The sequence below is a fragment of the Mustela nigripes genome, chromosome 12 (assembly GCF_022355385.1).
Source record: "Mustela nigripes isolate SB6536 chromosome 12, MUSNIG.SB6536, whole genome shotgun sequence".
NCBI classification, from domain to species: Eukaryota; Metazoa; Chordata; class Mammalia; order Carnivora; family Mustelidae; genus Mustela; species Mustela nigripes.
This window is the reverse complement of record NC_081568.1, coordinates 110,482,940-110,502,865: the sequence shown is the minus strand read 5'-3', so window position 1 is coordinate 110,502,865 and position 19,926 is coordinate 110,482,940. Positions and strand designations below refer to the sequence as shown.

Here is a 19,926-nt window from a genome sequence, read left to right as displayed (position 1 = left end):
CTACCACCCCAACCTTTCTGGTCCCACACAAGCCTGATGCCTGTTCTCCCTCTGAAATAGGAGATAAATGTCTCCCTAATTCCTCATGATACAGTGGAGACTGGGTTAAAATGATAACTAGGCTTTATGAAAGGTTGCAGCATCATGGAAGGAAAGTGCAACAAAAATGATAACTCATGGGCACCTGGGTGGCTTAGTTGGTTGAGTGGCTGCCTTCAGCTCAGGTCATGATCCTGGAGTCCCAGAATCGAGTCCCACATTGGGCTCCCAGCTCCACGGGGAGTCTGCTTCTCCCTCTGAACTTCTCCCCTCTCATGTTCTCTCTCTCAAATAAATAAATAAAATCTTTTAAAAAATGGTTACTCACTTTTGTTCCATAAGTGGCTACTCTGAGAGCAGACAGGACCTTAGATCTCTTACTGGTCCAGCTTCAGGCAGGCTGACAGCTCACCAGGTACGTCCCAGCCTATGCACGACTCAGCCCTGTCCACATTCCGAGGCCTCAAGTGAAGGTGTCATTCACCCCAATCCAAGGCCCCAATCCTCATTTCTGGCATCATATTGGAACTCACCAAGGATGACTGACACTGGGAAGATACACTCTCTTCAAGGAAACCTTACCACAAAGCTAGGATCTTGCCTCAGAAACTTGTAACATCATAGCTCAGTGGCGGTTTTCTGCCTTTAGTGATGCCTTAGTTGAACGCAATCATCCGAGTGGGCATGGGTTGGCCTTAACAAGTCCAGCTTTTTTTTTTTTTTTAAGATTTTATTTATTTATTTGACAGACAGAGATCACAGTAGGCAGAGAAGCAGGCAGAGAGAGAGGAAGGGAAGCAGGCCCCCCGCTGAACATAGAGCCCGATGCGGGACTCAATCCCAGGACCCTGAGATCATGATCCGAGCAGAAGGCAGCGGCCCAACCCGCTGAGCCACCAGGCGCCCCACAAGTCCAGCTTTTTAGTAGAATGGAGTAGAACAGGAATCGGGCCACTAAGAACCCTTCACCACCTCTCTATCCTTGCTTCACATTTTAGATCCTCAGATGGGACAGACGACTGCATATATGCATACATAGGGTATGGCTCAAATCTACTTTGTCAAAAGAAACATTTTCTAGAAAACACCCATCAAAGCTCTTTTTTAAAAAAATTCCCCAGTTTACACCATTAAACATTAAATTCCCATTCTGAAACACTAACTTTGGAGTTTTTTCATTGAGTTCAGGGTGTTCTTCCAAACAAGGAGTGGGTACTCCTCTGTGTTTCCCTAGGAACAAAGCAACAGGCTTCCTCAAGTACTCCACCCAAGAATGCAGGACTTGTTTGTAAACTTTGAAAGTAGCACCTTAGGGGTCTTATAGGGATTGTCAACAGCAGAGACAGCAGTGTGAGGAGAAGGCCAGCAACTTTAAAAAAAAAATCTCAAGTTTTAGAATCCAGAGTACCCTACTACTCTAAAATTCAACAGCTGCCTCAGAACAACAATTTTTTATTTTCAGGAGTCTCCGTTGGGGAAGGTTGGACTCAAGTTTGGCCCTGAGCTACAGGCTACAAGTTGGATACAGGCCTGCTATAGCTCTCTTGTTTGGGAGCCTAGGCTAGAGAGGCTGCTAAGGTGTGTTCTTCTCAGGGAGGATCCCCAGAGTTCAGAGGGCCACTTAAGTGCAGGAACACCTTCAACCTGATGCTTGGGTCATCGGTCAAAGGAAGATAGACGGACAAACGCAGTGTTAAGGGATGGGGACGTTCACTTAGCCCTCTTCTCCACAAAGTTGTGGTACGGGTGTGGATGTATAATTCTACAAGTGAGGAACAGTGCTTTTGTCCAATAACTCAATCTTCTTTCCTGGACCACCACAGACTACCTAGCTACTCTTTCTTTTGTGCCTAGCCTTGCTCCATGGCCTCAGTATTAAGACCTGATATTTGGTCATCCCTCTGCTCAATCAAGTCAATAGTTCCATTTCAGGAAAAAATTAACAGTTTTAGTAAAAACAATGACTACATCCTGGATAGATGTATAACACGTTTCATTTCTGTTATTTGTGTTGTCTCCCTCCCTTTCTCTCTCTCTGCCCACTGCTGACCTTCTAAAGCTAGTGTTCTCTATACCCATTACTCCTCTGAACATCTCAACTTCTTCCAGGCTTGTGGTTTTGTGCATGTTATTTTTTTTACAGAAATTTACTTAATTTGTTCTACAAAAATGTATGAAATGCCTGTGCTGTGTCAGGTGCCCAGAAAGATAAGAGACACACTGAAGAACAAAATAAAATTTGTCTATGCCTCAGAGAGCTTTCAGGACGGGGAGGAATGTAACTTCTCTACCCTTCTTTGCCACAGGGAACATGCAGTATTTTTAGGGGGGAGTTATTTTTTTGTCTGACAGAGATAAAAAGCGGGGAGAGAGAGAGAGAGAGAGAGAGAGAGAGAGAGAGAGAAGCAGGCTCCCCTCTGAGCAGAGAGCCCGATGCGGGACTCGATCCCAGGACCCTGAGCCACCCGGGCGCCCCGGGGGGAGTTTTGATCCCTTATGCTTTCCTCTGCTTTTCTCAGGGGAGTTGAATTCTTCCTTTTTAGTGCTTTCATACTACTTTGCAATAGTGAAGTTAAGTAATATTTTGAGATCCAATTAATGCTTTTCTTCTTTCTGTAGTCCCGCCTCTTTTCCTCCTCCCTATTCTTTACCCAGGATAGTTTTTGGACAGGAAACCCCCCTTCTGCCCACCAAGACAACAACAATAACAACAACAACAAAAACAAACCCAACCAAAAAAACACACACATCAAGCTATTGAGGACATTTGAATAGATGACCCTAGGAAAGATAACAAGATAAAGTGGTATGCCACCACGGAAGGAGAATCCAGCAGAAAGCAGAGAGAACACAGGCCTTCTCCCCAGATGAGAAGGATTTCACCAGCCTGGGGAAGGGAGGGGGAGAAAGAGATCTGTGGGTCTGGAGCAGAGAGGACCACGTCCGTCCTCGTTCTGACAGTGCCCGGAGCATGATGGTGTCAGTATGAAGAATAACAACAATCATAGCACCGGTCACAACAGCAGCTAACTGTCGCTGAACACTCACCATGAGCCAGGCATGGTCACTTTACTCTGATTACCTCAGTTTGCCCTCACAGCTCTGTGAGGTATGTAACATGCACACCCTTACTTTGCACGTGGGAATCTGAAGGTTAGGAAATTGAAAAAAATGGTCTGAGGTCATGAGATACGGCAAGCCCAGGATCTGAATCTATGTGATGCCAAAGCTGGCCTTCTTAAACAATTCGTGATTCTGCCTCCCTGCTGGGAGACCACCAAACCAGTTGCCTGAGGAACTTAGGTAGAGGAAGCCATCTGAAGCCCTGTAAAAATGTCTTGTTTCTCTTGCAGGACACAGAGGTTGGCAAGCACCCCAGGGCCCAGGGAGTCCTACTGTCAGGGAAAACAATGAACAATAACCAGAGGCAGGCGCTCTACCCTCCTTCCTCCCCTATTCCAATGACATAGGTAAGAGGACTGGATAGAAGGAACTAAGATTTACCAAGGTCAAATTCTCCACTATCTTGGAAGATGGGTACCTGGTGTAAAAAATAATTAAGCATAATTATAGAAAATAATACATACATTTCTTGTACATATTATTTTGTAAGATGAGGTTTATACCCATTACATAGATTATCTCTATTCTCTCTCTTACTACTTTGCAGTATGAGCTGAGCATTTCCTGTAGATGATGGACAATTAGAAGTTAGGAAATTTCTTTGACTTTGTTACAGATATTCAGTAGAGTGCCAGGCTACCGTTGGTCAAGAAATCATTGAAATATCCTTAGTAAGAATTCTCTATTACTCTATGCTGTGAATTGTGTAAGTCTGATGAATCACAGACCTGTACCCCTGAAACAAATAATATATTATATGTTAATTTAAAAAAAGAATTCTTTATTACTCTATTTTTACTCCCACTAAGTTCTGCTCAATGTTGAATAATAAAATGTTGAAATCTTGATTTTTATTTTTATTTATTTATTTTTTAAAAAATATTTTTATTTTTATTTATTTGACAGAGATCACAAGTAGGCAGACAGGCAGGCAGAGCAGAGAGCCTGATGCAGGGCTCGATCCCAGGACCCTGGGATCATGACCTGAGCCGAAGGCTGACCCTCAGCTGACTGAGCCACCCAGGGGCCCCACCCCTTTCTTTATTCTTAAGATAATATTTTGAGGTTATATCAGAGAATGTAACGGGAAAATACTTTAGACAAAATGTTCATCACCACAGTATGTACTTTCTAAGGGCAAAGGGAACTTACACACTGTCAGGACAGTAGCAGCGGAATTCATCAAGAAAACAATGTTGATAAAGAGGAAGAGGAAGTGCACTCTCCATGGAGGAATGATGCCAGAGAGAAGCATGACAGATGACTCAGCAGAAGGTCTCACTACTCCTGTCAAGGGCCAGAGAGTTGAGTGCTGCCACCTAAGAGGAAGCCGGCCAAGGAATCAAGGCTGTTCCTACCACTGAGGCGACTTCATGTCAATCAGAGCTAACGCTGGTATGTGTGGTGATACCAGCTAACCAGTTAGTCGCTGCCCTTCTTACTCACTTCCTTCCTACTCTTCCACCTCTTTGTGGTGCTGTGAGCTCACCTGCTCTCCAGTCCCACTGACCTCAAGGAGAGTTTTGTTGTTCTTTTTTCCTCTTGAGTAAGTATCAATGTTTACAGCTTTTATTTAAATTCATGCAGAAGGATTAGGTCAGCAACCCCAGAGTACGTGCATACACTTTCAAGTCGGAACTAAAATTCTAAGGCACTTGAGGAAAAGCCTTGGTTTTTAATGGTTGTTCCTTCATTCACTCACAGACTGTCCAGCCATGACCAGAGGTTTACTACGTGTTGGGCTCTGCTTGCTGGGACTCACACATTCTCTGGGAGATGGAGATGAAACTTCTGTGTGTGGTACCACAGGCACTAAAACACAGGCATTCTCCAGATCCAGGAGAGTCCAGAGGGGGAAGGCAGTATGGAAAACAGGAGGATTTCTAGACTTTGAGCTGAATCTTGAAAGATGGTGAGCATTTGCCCACTGGCTCGAGAGGAGAAGTCACCCAGGAAGAAAGAACAGCACTTTCGGAGGCCCAGCCTCATGAAAGTGGGCCATGTAATTTCACTTGTCAGGATGGGGTGAGAAAAGAGAAGTGGGAAGTTAAGGTAGGGAAGAAAGCAAGGCTGTGATTGGCTGTGTGTGCTGGACTTTGCGATTTAGAGACTATTAGAGATGTTAATAATAGAGTTAATTTTTAGCAACTAGTTACTCTGTTGGCCAGTTGCGGACGGAGGGGAATGTTCTATTTCTCTCCACTGATGGCAAATGACACTAGTGATAGGGCAGGAACAGCTGAATCCAACAGGGACAAAATCAAGTAGGGTGCAGAGCCGGCTAGCGTCTGCTGCGAGTGGTTTCGACTTAACCGGGGATTGGTATGTGTGCATACAGTGATATTCGGTTCTATAATTGGTATAAAGAAAAGTGGGCTGGGGTGGAGTCTAAATCTTGGAGCTCACTCGGGTACTAGAAATTCTTAATTACGCCTCTGCTGACAATTACACACACAGAGTTGCCCTTCAGGTTCCTGCGAGACATGAGTAATAGCTATAATATGTGAACGCATCTCTGACCCAACCCTTCTTCAGTAAATGGGGGAGTACTTTAGTTCGAAAGAAAAAGAGAAGCATTAGAAGAACTGGTGTGAGAGAGAAAATCCTTGAGAAAAAGTCCTCGTCGGTTTTTTTCTCAAAGGCTTAATCATTTTTTCCCCCCTCAAAATGAGTCAGGGGGGCAGAGTGGTTAAGAGAAAGCTTTGGAGGTAGATCACTCTAGGCTCTTATTCTGACTCTATCAATTAAGAGCTTTGGGACCTGTGGCAAGTCAGGTGACATCTCTTAACCTAATTTCTCAGCTGTAAACTGGGCATAATAGGACCTACGTCAAGACTAGTAAGAATCAAGTGAGGTAATCTGGAAAGACTTAGCACAATGCCTGTTGCAGTAATCACAAACTAAATTGGTCTTTGTATAGGGTTTTCCTATAAAGGATCTCTTTGGATCTGAAACACAGAGGTCACGGCCTTTTCTTTTAAGATAAACTTTTCTTGCCTATTCCCAAATGTAATACGTTCTGTCCATGTCATATGTTACGTCATAAACCTCCGTCTCTCCTCTCTCTTCTAATGTTTGCTGTTAGGAGCCACAAGGCCATATTTCTGCCCCCCGCCTTTTTTCGAAGTAAAAAACTACACCCAACCTGGGGCTTGAACTCACAGCTTCAAGATCAAGACTCGCATGCTCTACTGACTGAGCCAGCTGGGCCCACTCCCTACTCTCTTTCCTGCACAGCATCTCCTGTTCCCCTTTTTGCTTCCATTTCGACACCTTCATGCCTGTCTGAAGACAGCTTTGGTTCTTCAGTAATCATGTCAAGTAGTATTTTTTGAGCTGTGGAATAACACACTAACCATGAATATGACTGTATTTTTTATCTGCCTGTAATAACTTGCTCAGGGTTTAAGAAAATCTGAGATCTTCTTTAAGTTGACTCCTTAGTCATGAAAACTGGAAAATGAAAAACTGAAAGTTACTAGGTAGAGGATAGCAACTCATTTAAATAATCTTTGAATTGCCAAATATTATGTCTTACACTAAGAAACGTGATATTAGAGTGACAATGTTGGAAACACTAGACTAGTTATATCTCAGTGGAGATTATTTGCTTTCAAACTTGAAATCGGGAAGGTTTTTCCAAATAACCAAGGAAAAAACCAAATAACCAAATACCACCTGCATGAGATAAGTTTTGCATAATGATAATTTAGCCACAGAAGATGGGATTTTGAATTAAAAATCTAGGTTAGAAGACCATGCGTGCTCTGGCATTGTTTGGTTTCCTATTAACTTACTGTGTTTTGGTTCTCTCATTTAAAATAGAATCAACAAATCCTTGCTTCCTTTGTTTGTAGATCTATTTACCTATGTAGGTCTCAGATAGGTGAGAACCTTCTGTGTTCCTTGGAGGAAAGCTACTGTTTAAATTCAAGGTGTTATTCTTGGAAATGGCAAGAGCACGGAAGCAGGGATATATATACACACTGACCTTCTGTGAGCTGCACTTGGCAGCCCTGAGGATTCCTGTATGCCTCTTTCTCAAGTCATAAAGCTGACAGGTGGGCCTCAGGTGCACGGGGGAGGTGGAAAGCCTTATGTTATTATTTGGGGACGGCATGGACCATGTCATACATAGCATGCTAAAGATGAAGACCGAAAAAAGCCTCTTAGGTTCTCTTTGTCATCCTTGAGGGTCTCGATGTTATTCATAGCAGAACTACTAGAGTGTAGAATCTGAGGCATTTTCTGCAGGAATTAAAAATAGAAAAGAGCTCACGATGTGTATGTGGGCAGAATGAATAGTAAGAACTGGCAGGGCCTGTTCCACCCCTCCTTCCTTTGAAATCTGATCCATAGTATCTTTCCTATTGTTTTCTGGCACAAATCTAAATTCTTTGTTTCAAATAGTGTCTTAATATTCGGGACTTTGGGTGCCTTATAAGCACTTATTTCGTTGTCATTTTCTCATGACTCAGTTCAGCAAATCTCCCAACCCGTGTAAATATCTCTAGCTTTGTGCTGAAATCTTTGTTTTGCTTTGCAAGCCCAATATTATCCTGTAGCAGGTGCAAATTCTGTGTTTTCTGAGTTCTTAAGGAACATAAATCCCCAGTAGAGATATTTGTCATTCCTTGCATGCCATTGTTCTGATAAAGATGCTTATAAAACACAGAGAGATCTTTTTCTAGATTCCATGGCTAAGCGTATGTTTCAAGAAAGGCCAGTGTTCATCAGGAAATGTGGAACTGTCTCTGAGTTTTTGTAGATATGTATGTGTGTCTTTGAGTGAGTTTGCTAGAAACAAAAGCCATTTTATTTATTGCAACCCTTTGCCTTCAGTGCAGTTCACACAAAGTGTCACACCGTGAAATTTTTATATATGACCTTTTCTTTGCTCCTGGAGTCATTTAGTCATTAAAACACAATTTAAAATGGTAATTGCTAGAAATGGCCATGATCAGAGAAGTGTTCCAGGGCAACTTTGCAAATAAATACAGAACATTTATAAGCACACTGTTTAAAACCAGTTTCCGAGACGCTATTTAAGAGATATTTGGGTGAGGGAAAATGAAACTGGTATTGCCTACCATTCATCTAGCCTGATTCATAATTTTCTGGAACCAAGCACTGTTTGGAAATAAAAGAATGAATGGTACACTGACGTTTCTCTCTCTCTGTAGTTGACGGGAATGACTTAGGGGTGGAATCTCTGAGGTCAATGACTGTTATGTTAATAAAGTTATCTTTAGGATATCCTGCAACGTGCCACACACAGAGACAGATTTTTGTCTTTACAACTTTCTCTTGAACATGTACAAAGTTGCATGCCTGAGGCACCTGGGTGGCTCAGTTCGTTAAGCGTCTGCCTTTGGCTCAGGTCATGATCCCAGGGTCCTGGGATGGAACCCACATCCAGCTCCCTGCTCCAGAGAGCCTCCTTCTCTCTGTCCCTCTGCTTCTCCCCATGCTTGTGCTCGTTCGCTCTCCCTCTCTCCTCTGTCGAATAAATAAATAAATAAATAAATAAATAAAATCTTAAAAAAAAAAAAAGAAAGTTTCATGCCCATCCTAAAATAAATATGATGATATGGGTGATTCAGGAAAGCTTTGTTAGAAGAGTCTTTCCGCCTCTTTGTTTAGGAAAGGAAAGAAGAAATAATGCATTCACAGATACTTTACCGAGGGATTGCTGTCTCTTTCCCTGACTCATGTGTGAATTTAAAATGCAGCATGTAAATTAGAGGGATGAGTCTGACTTAAGCTTATTTTTTTCTTTATCATCAGTATAGCCTTAATATGGAAGTATTTTCTTTCTCCACAAATAGATTCGGAAAACAACATAACAAAATTAGGACAGCAGCAACAGAAGCTTCTGAAACATGTTTTTAAAAGCAGGACATGAAGATGTCCTTGAAGACTTCTTAGGCTGTCTGTAAATCAGTGTTAATCAGTGCTCCCAGGGATCCAGAGTCTCTAATAACCGGTTCTCCTGACACATCCTAACGTCTGTGGTCTTCCTGGGCCCACTGGCAACAGGGCTGAGTCCACTGAAAAAGTCATGGCTATCACGGTCTTTGCAAATCCCGCCAGCCTTAAATTTACACAAGAGTTGCATAAAAAGTTGTACATTTCATTACCTGGAGAGATAGACATTTCTGGGCCTGAAAACATGGCACAACAGAAGAAAATCTAGACATTTCCTCCTTCCACTGACTCTGTAGCCCTCGATCTCAAAAACAGTGTGCTACAGATGCTTGTCTGAGCCGTAGATGAAGGCATAGGATGAGCTCCGTAATTCTTTTGGTTTTTATGTTTGTCACTAGTTTTCCAGGCCAGCTGGCTAAGCAGGGACTATTTCTAGCCTAAAGGAAGCTCTAAGGAAGACCTTGTGATTTAGTTGCTAAGTAAGTATTTCTGCAGATGCTGTTATCTTTAGGTAATGATGTCCTACTTTGCAAATGAAACTATGCATTTATTTTGGAGGAATATATTTCAGAAATCTTGAGCTTTCTAAACAGGGATTCTGCTGTTAACTACTGGTGTGCCTAAAGACATCAACTCCCATTGGTGAGCACGGGCCTGGATGGGGTGCAGATTTCTCTTTGGCCCTGTGACTTGAGTGCGCACCAGGACTGAAAGTATTCTTGCTTCCCAGCTGGAATGGAAAACAAGCTGCCTGGTCTGGTTGGGGGGGGGGGGCAGCCCTCCCAGCGCACATGTGGCTCCCTGTAACAGAAAGCTGCTCACTGTACCGTGGATACTGTGGTCCCCTTCTACGCGTGCTTCCTGCTTTGGAGAAGTCATTGCCTGTGGAAGGATATAATAAACTTTCTGCTTTGTCACCACTGGTTATAATACTTTAAATAACTCAGATTAGTTTGGGTTAAGCAGGATTGAAAAACATTCTTCTTGCCTGCAGGAGCAAATTATGAAAGATTTATTTTTAATCGCTCACTTGCCCTCTTTGCTGAAACTCAGTTTTGTGTTCTTGTTCTTCTTCTTTCCTTTGGAAATCCCATTTCCCACCTTATGTTAAAGTGAAATAGTTTGCAGATTGAGTTGTTTAATCCAAACAAGTATGACTTCTTTGGCTCTCTTTGATTGTTCTGACCCCTTTTGTGCAGAACTGACCACCCTGGCCATCTTGGGCACATTGGGGAGATGTAAGCATGACTTGGGTGTCCAGATTTATTTTAAAATACCAATTCCATTGTTGGCTGTCCATATTAAACTGTGAAAATCATTTAACCTCTCAGAGCCTTCTTTTCTTAATATCTCTAAAGTAAATTATACAGAGCACACAGATAATCTAATACACTATTTGACTCAGAGTAGGAATATAATAAATACTACTTTCCAGTCCCACACCCTCCCCTAGGTCTTTTTGTTGTTATTGTTCGCTGTTGTTGTCACAGTCTAGCAACTGGATACTTGCTGATTTCATGCCTGTAATGAAATTTTATGAAGAGATACAGTTCTAAGTGTCTCAGAATTCTCATCAGATGCTACATGCCCTACCCATTCCCTCCTCTGACCCCATCCCACCATGTTAGCAAAATGTGAAACAAATAGCTACCTTTTTGTACAGTTGTCTTACAAAGGGAGGGGGAGGACTACAAAGTAGTTAAATTTGAGGCTGCAGACAGGAAATGAACAGGTGGGAGTAGGACCTGGAATTCTTGCTTCCCATGGTGCTATGATAAACATTACTAGATCGTGTTCTCTGCTCAAAATGTCTCATCACCTATTTTATGTAAGTATCCAGAGAGATGGTTTGACATTTTGGTTTTTGAATTAAAAAAATCTCATGAAATTTTAGGCTGCTAAAATTTCTTAGTATATCGTATGCTATGCTCCAACACAGAAATTTTTTTTAGAAAACAGCAATTAAGCAGGCCCCCAGATCTATTAAAACCTAACACCTGACACAAGCCCTCTTCGATCCTAAATTCCAAAGTGAAGTTTCATTTAATGTCAGTATCAGCTGCTTTAGCACAATATAGACACATTCTCTGATTAGTGAGCAGCTTTGGTCGTTACAAATCTTGATTTTTAAAAAGTGTGCTTCCTTATAATTTTGGATGTAAAGTCAGCTGAACAACTACGAAAACCCCTCCGGTTAGTTTCCCAGTGCTGCATACATAATATTCCAATTTTCTCACAAGTAAACATAAATTATACGATGAACTTGACCAGTATTTTGATAAACGTTGTTGAATATAAGACATATCTCCACAACTTCTTTACTGTTGTTACTAGGCCTCGCTAGTAAACCACATTAGTCAGTATTACGAAGACATTCTCTCATTCATTAACTGGGAATGGATATTGAACTTAGTTGATTCAATTTTAGAAAACCGTTTTGCTAAAAATTTCTTAATTTATGTAATGTTCTTCTTATGATAGTCATTCTTAACTTTTTACTTAACGCTCTGGAAATGAAAATACCTTTTGAGATCTTTACTCCAGTCCATATCTATTATGGCTTCTGAAATCCCTCTGAAATTTCCATGTTGAAATCCTACTCAGTTCATCAGAATGTGACTGTATTTGGAGACAGGATCTACAAGACATAATTAAGGTGAAATTAGGCCACTAAAGTCAGCCCTAATAGAATATAGCTGGGACCCTTACAAGAACAGATCAGGTCGGAGACACAGAGAGAAGAAAGACAATGTGAAGACACCAGCAAAAAACTGCCATCTACAAGCCAAAGAGGTTTCAGAGGAAATCAACACTGCTGACAACGTGGTCTTGAACTTCTAGCCTCCAAAATTGTGAGAAATAGATTTCTGTTGTTTAAACTACTCAGTCTGTGGTACTGAGTCCATGGTTATGGCAGTCCTAGCAAACTAATATAACATCTTAAATTTGGTAATAATATTGTATGAGGGAGCAAGGATTTCTCATATGAATCTTTTCTTCTGCCAAAATTCCCCTTCTTTTTTTTTTTTAATACCACCAAAATGTGACTGAAAAACTTTCTGTGCTTAAGTATATTAAAAATCTTCTCTTACAAACATTCTGTAATTCAGACTTGAAACAAATCAAATTAACCTTTTCCCTCAGTTGTAATGAGCTAACGAGATCCTACTGAATAATCCATCACTGAGATAATTTTTACAAAATTGGCTTTAGGACAACATCTTCCAAATTCAATCAATTCTTAAGTCTTATTGCTTTTGCTACCTTTCTCATAAAATACAGATTTTTTTTTTTACCTTATTTTCCCTTCCAATTTTCATTACCTTAACACAAACACTAATGTCTCTTCTGTGCTCATATAGTAACTTCCCACATGTGCTCACATACAGACTTTCTCTACTTCCAAAATATTTATTACATTGACTCCAGAGTTATAATTATTATATAATTATAATTAAAAACTTTTCATGCAAATTGCTTCAATAGTTTACCATTATCTACAGAATAAAATCCAAACTCCCTTCACAATACAATAGCAAATGTTTGTGATGTAGGTCCTGCATACTCGGTCTCCTCTGTGTCTGTTTTCAACCTCCCAAGCTCAACCCTTGTTTTACTCACTAAGATTTATTACCTAGAGCTCCTACAATGTGGTGGGCTTTTAAAAAAATGTCTGTATTTCTTTGCATATGTTATTTTTACTGCCCCTAATGTTTCCCCTATATTCTCTAACCAACTTCTCAACCTCCGAGTCTTAGCTCAAATAATAACTTGTCTCTAGGTGAACTCAAATGGGCCTCCTGTGCTCCCAAGACATACTTTATAGCAACTTGTCCACCTCCACACTAGATCAATGTAGTTCCGTATTTGTCTACCGCACCTCCACCGTGAAGGGACCCAGTAACTATTAAGTGAATACAGCAACGAGGTGGGTTATAGCATCATGAAATTTCTCTCATTCAAGCATTCAAGCATTCAAGAGGACTTTACATTTGCCACAGAGTCTTTGTGGAAATGACTATAATAGAAGATTATTCGAACAGGGGGAATTTTCTCCACAGGAATGATGTAATTTGGGATTGTAGAGTAAAAAAGAATTGTATCAGGTAAGGGTGCCTGGGTAGCTCAGTCAATTAAATGTCTGCCTTTGGCTCAGGTCATGATCCCAGAATACTGGTATTGAGGCTGATGTAGGGTTCCCTGGTCAGTGGGGGGGAGTCTGCTTCTCTCTGACCCTCTCCCTGCTTCTGCATGCACTCTCTCTCTCTCTTTCTCAAATAAGTAAAATCTTTAATAAAAAAAAAAAAAAAGAACAATACCAAGGAAATTGTAGTTTTGAACACATGGGGAAAGCAAAGACATGACAATTATAAATGGATATAAGTAATATAGTATTCTCTAAGTTCTGTAAGACATATATACATGTTCTAGATATATTTGTAATTTAATGTAATGTGAAGTAAACATAACTACTGAATATTAAATTTGATATTTATTAATTTTGCTAAATCTTCTAAAATGGATTTCATCTTCTTTGAAAACATAACAGCAGAATCACTTAAATAAAATTCTATAATTATATACTTGAAGTAAACTTGAAAGCATTATCAAGCATTAAAAAACATTTAGTGGCAAATGTCATTCTTTTTCCCTTATAATAGTTTATTTTGAATTAGTGTGGAGTGGGCCTAGATCTCTTTGAAAAGTTTGTGAATTTACATGCACAGCTGGTGGGGATGTAAATTAGAAAACATATCTGAAAGCAATTCAGTTTTACGTTTTTAGATGTTTCAAATTGTTCATAGTGTTTTAACTGGCATTTGCAATGCTGGAAGCTAATCTAAAACAAATCAGACATTTACAAAGGCTTCCTGGAAAAATAGGCTTATCACAATACTATCTCAAATTCAAAAACTTAGAAAAAAATCAATAAAAGATTGGTTAAAAAAAACATGGTATCTCTGTTCAATAGAATATTGCACTGTCATTAAAGTTTACAGAAGTATGATAAAACATTAGTATCAAAATTGTGAAAAGCAGGTTACCAAACGATGCTTAAATAAGATTGCAATTATGATACTAAAAAATGCTCAAGGACAATGAAGCTGAAAGTTGGCAAAGGGAAGGAAATAACAAAGATCAGAGCTGAAATAAGTCACATGGAGACTAAAAGGGAAAAAAAAAAGATCAACGAAATTGAGCTGTTTTTTAAAATATAAACAAAATTGACAAACTTTTTTTTTTTTTTTTTGACAAAGAGAGAAATCACAAGTAGGCAGAGAGGCAGGCAGAGAGAGAGAGAGGGAAGCAGACTCCCTGCTGAGCAGAGAGCCCAATGCGGGACTTGATCCCAGGACCCTGAGATCATGACCTGAGCCGAAGGCAGTGGCTTAACCCACTGAGCCACCCAGGTGCCCCCCAAATTGACAAACATTTAGCCAGATTCACTGAGAGCAAAAGAGGACTCAAATAAATAAAAATAGAATTGAAAGAGGAGATATTGTAACTGATAACACAGAAATATAAACAATCATAAGAGAGTACTATGAAAAATTAGACTCCAAAAATTTGGACTACCTAGACAAATAAATGAATTCCTAAAAACACACAACCTACCAAAACTGAATTATGAATAGAAAATCTGAGTACACTGATTACTAGTAAGAGATTGAATCAATAATCAGAAGCCCCCTAACAAATAAAAGTCTAGAACCAGATGGATTCACTGGTGATTTCTACCAAACATTTAAAGAAAAATGGATACCAATTCTTTTCAAACTCTTCACAGAAAATAGAAGAGGAGAATCACTTCTAAATCCTTCTTTTTTTTTTTTTTTTTTTTTGTCTTGAAGCAGGCATTGACCTGATACCAGAATCAGGCAAGAATGCCACAAGAAGGAAAAGAAAATTACAGACCAATATTTCTGATGAATACAGTTGTAAAAATTCTCAACAAAATATTAGCAAACTGAATTCAATAATACATTAAAAAGATCATCCACCATGATCGAGTGGGATTTATTCCAGGAATGCAAGAATGGTTCAACATCTATAAATCAGTCAATGTGATACACCACATTAACAAAATGAAGGATAAAAATCATATGGTCACCTCCCTGGAACTGAGTCCAGGTCATCTCATCGGAGCAGAGAGCCCGATGCGGGGCTTGATCCCAAGACCCTGGGATCACAACCCGAGCTGAAGGCAGAGGCCTAACCCACTGAGCCACCCCGTGACACCCCCCCCCTTTTTTTTTTTAAGATTTTATTTATTCATTTGACAGACAGAGATCACAAGCAGGCAGAGAGAGAGGAAAAAGCATTTGACAAAATTCAACATCCCTTTTTGATAAAAACTTTGAGCAAAGTGGGTATACCAGAAATGTTCCTCAACAGAATAAAGGTCATATACATTAAACCCATAGCTAACATCGCACTCAATGGTGAAAAGGTAAAAGCTTTTCCTCTAAGATCAGGAAAAAGACAAGGATGGCCACTCTCACTACTTTTATTAGACAAAGTACTGAAGTACTTTTAACCAAGGAGGTAAAAGACCTATACACTGAAAACTGTAAGACACTGATGAAATAAATTGAAGATGACACAAATAAATAGAAAGGCGTTCCATTCTCATGGATTGGAGAAATTAATATTGTTAAAAATATCCATATTACTCAAAGCAATCTAAGATTCAGTACAGTTGCTATTAAAATTCCAATGGCCCTTTTCATAGAAATAGAACCAACAATACTAAAATTTGTACGGAAACACAAAAGGTTCCAAATAGCCCAAGCACTCTTGAGAAAGAACAATGACAGGGACATCATGTTTCTTGACTTAAAACTGTATCTTAAAGCTAAAAGCAATTTCAACAACATGGTATTGGCATGAAAACAGACACATGGATCAGTGGAATGAGGTAGGAGTCCAGAAATAAACCCATGCATTATATAGGCAATTAATATGTGACAAAGGAGCCAAGAATACATACATAATGGGAAAGGGCAGTCTATTTAATAAATGGTGTTGGGGTAACTAGACTTCCACATGCAAAAGAATAAAGCTGGACCATTCTCTTATACCATATACAAAAATTAACTTAAAATGGATTGAAGACTTGAATATAAGACCTAAACCTATAATTCCTAGAAGAAAACACAGCTTTTTAGCCTTTTTTACATTGGTCTTGGTGATGATTTTTTGGATTTTGATACCAAAAACAAAGGCAACAGGAGCAAAAATAAACAAGTGGGACTGCATCAAATGAAAAAGATTCTGCATGGCAAAGGAAACCATCAACGAAGTGAAAAAGCAACCTACTAAATGGGAGAAAACATTTGCAGATTATCTACCTGATACGGGGTTCGTAATCAAAACACATAAAGAACTCCAACAAGTTAAGTGCAAAAAAGACCAAACAATCCCTTAAAAAATGGACAGAAGATGTGAATACACATTTTCCCAAGGAAGAGCTACACGCGGACCTCACGCACAGGAAAAAGTGCTCAGCATTACTCATGATCAGGTAAATGTGAATCAAAACCACACTGAGATACTGTTAGAATGGCTAGTATCCAAAAGACAAGTAAAAACAAGTGTTGAGGATGTGGAGGAAGAGGGAAGCCTTGTACACTGTTTGTAGGAGTACACTTTGGTGCAGCGGCTATGGAAAATAATATGAGGGTTTCTCAAAAAATTGAAAATAGAACTACTCTACAATCCAGCAATTCCACTTCTAGGTATTTATTCAAAGAAAATGAGAACACTAACGTAAAAATGTATATGCCCCCCATACTCTTTGCAGCATTATTGCCAACAGCCAGCACTTGGAAGCAACCTAAGTGTCCATCAGTGGATAAATGAATAAAGAAAAGGTGGCATATATACACAATGGAATATCATTCAGCCGTAAAGAAAACGGAAATCTTGCCATTTGTGACAACATGAACGGGCCTTGAGGGAATTCTGCTAAGTGAAAGAAGTTAAACAGAGCAAGGCAAATATGACCTCACATTAATGTAGAATCTAAAAACAGAAAAACAAAACAAAAGATAGAAAGAAAAACTGGTGGTTCTCAGAGGCAGGGGTAGGAAGGTAGGCAAAAAGGGTGAAGGAGTTCAAAACGCACCAATGTCCAGGTATAAAATAAATAAGTTCTGGGGACATAATATACATAATGGTGACTAAAGTTAATAATGCTGTATTGCATATTTGAAAATTGCTGAGAGAATAGATCTTAAAGCTTCTCCTTACCTGGAACAAAATTTCTGCAACCATGTGACTCAACTAGACTTAATGTGGCAATCATTTCACAATATATACAAATATCAAACCATTATATTATACACCTGAAACTAATATGATGTTACATGTTAACTATATCTCAGTTTTAAAAAATATGCTGGAAACAAACCTAAAAATTCTTCAAAATAGGAATGGTGACTATTACTGAATTGTAAATTCTTTAAAAGATTTTTGTTTACCTTTTCCAAGTTATATATGCTATTTTTTGTAATTGGAGATTTATTAACTTCCAAAATTATCCCATTGGTCTTAGCATTTTATCAGAGTTCTAGGGGCATAAGAAGTAGTTACTGTTACCTATAGACATGTCTCTCCTCTGAAAAATGATTTTTAGAATATCTCACTATCTTCTCATTTCCTCAGTTTATTTCACATTAAAATAGCATTTACTTGTGTGGATACCTCTTGGTTTTATGGAGGGTACTCTACTTCATGAAAACAACAGTGGCCATTATCTTAAATAACCCTATGCCCCTAAGAAAAACCTTTAAAATGCACCTTCAAAATATCTTGGCAACTTGCTACAATGGTACATGAAGAAAGGAAAAATTGATGATGGGCTATAATGTCTATTTCCTAACTAGTCTTTCCTCTAAGTTTGGTAATAAAAATATAAAGGTCATGTTTCTATTCAGATAGCAATAACAGAGACTCTTCCTTGGGAAGGTTGGTGACAGTATGCAGAAGCCAGCTGTCCATTTTCCCCTACGTCTCATATTTACTGTTCATTCCTGATCTTCCTCTGGGTGGTTTTTATTTGTAAAGCACAAATATGTGCTCTTATTTTATCCCTTGATCTTGTTTTTATATGTAGTTTCAAATGGCATAGTCCTTATTTCGGTCAGAATATTTAACTATATCCTCTGAGAATAAATTCAGATTTGCTCCTCCAGCAGTCCCACGGAGGTTTTTTGAGAAAATGACTTACTAAAAATATCCCATTCTTTTCTGAATCGTTCTGAGTGATCATTTCTAAAGGAAGCCTCTTCTTTCAGTATGGAACCACTGACACAGACAGATGCTCCCCCTTCCAGTCATTTTGAACACCAAATGAAAGAACAAATAAATCCAGCTCTTTATTATCTGAGGACCTTTCGGATTTGTAGGAACAAAATGATGAAGAGAAAGACTTTAATGCTTTTATGTTCCTTCCATTCCCCTCCTAAGTTTTAACTTCGGCCATTTGCTTTTCCAAACCTGCCTCCAAGTCTTCATACTGCGGAAACAAAATCCACGGGTCCGTGTAAACAGGTGGTTGGAACTGGAATATTTCCAAGTGATCATTCTGACCTGCATACACCACTTAAAAGGGAGAAGATCTGGAACCGAGACAAGATGTCACATAACATGCTCTCCTTGGAATGTGTTGGATGTCCTACACCTGACAGGCTCAGCACGTGCCCACGTCTTTTTCCTTTCCAGTGAGGAACACCCATTCAAGCAGAAAGATGAAAGTATGTACTATTTTGGGGGTTCTCCAAAAGTGAACAGCCTGCAAAAACGCAGTCTAAGAGCAGAGCCTTTGCGGGAACCTCTCCCACCACCACCGTCGCCCCGACACCCGCCCAGTCACCTGTACTGCAACCATGACGCCTCGTGCCATTGTCTACTTTTTGCTGGAGAGTGCGGCCAGGCCCTGCGTAGGCTGCCGCAGACCAGGGGCGGAGCTGGAAAGAGAAGGTGGTGACCATGGAAACCTGGCTGCAGGACTCACTCAAGACCCCCTGGGTATATGGGCAGCTTCCCAAGCTCCCGGATGGAGACTTTGCCCTGTATCAATCCAGTGCCATTCTGAGGCACCTGGGCCGCTCCCAGGGGCTGGATGGGAAGGACTGCCGGGGAGGCAGCTCTGGTGGGTGTGGGGAATGATGGTGTGGAGAACTTCTGCTGCAAATACATCATTCTCATCTACACCAATTATGAGGCAGGCAAGGAGGAGTACGTGCAGTCACTACCAGGGCACCTGAAGCCTTCTGAGATGCTGCTGTCCCAGAACCAGGGTAGGCAGGCCTTTATCACGGGCAACCAGATCTCCTTGCAGATACTACAACCTGTGGGACTTGCTGCTGATTCACCAGGCCCTGGATTCCACACTTTGTCCCCCATCCCACCCCCAATTCCTTTCCCCTGCTCTCTGCCTGCTTGGCATACCTTAGCTCCTGGCCCAAGCTCAAGGTCTTCCTGAGGCCCTGAACCTCCCCATCAATGGCAACCAGAAGCAGTGAGAGCTTGTGGCTCCCTCAGCAGTGGGGACTGCCTGCCAACTGGTAAAATTTCCAAGAGAGAAAATAAAATAGCAATAATAAATAAAAGCATAGTTTTCTCAAGGAAAAATTACTACCTAACCATTTCCCTAGATACCGGTGTGACACACATGAACTGACTGATGGAGGAGGTGGCCTTGCCAGGACCAAGAGCTCAAACATTTTAAAGGAAATTCTAGTGGCGGAAAATTGAGATGTTAACTGGTATATGTGCCATTGGAAAATTTCCTAGATGTATTTTTTTAAAGTATTTATTTATTTATTCATG

General features: G+C 40.1%; 1 pseudogene; it reads left to right on the top strand.

The window, feature by feature from the left end:
* Window positions 1–19,619, top strand: part of LOC132027591 (glutathione S-transferase P-like) — a 29,028-nt pseudogene extending 9,409 nt beyond the window's left edge.
* Window positions 19,620–19,926: the final 307 nt, after the last annotated feature.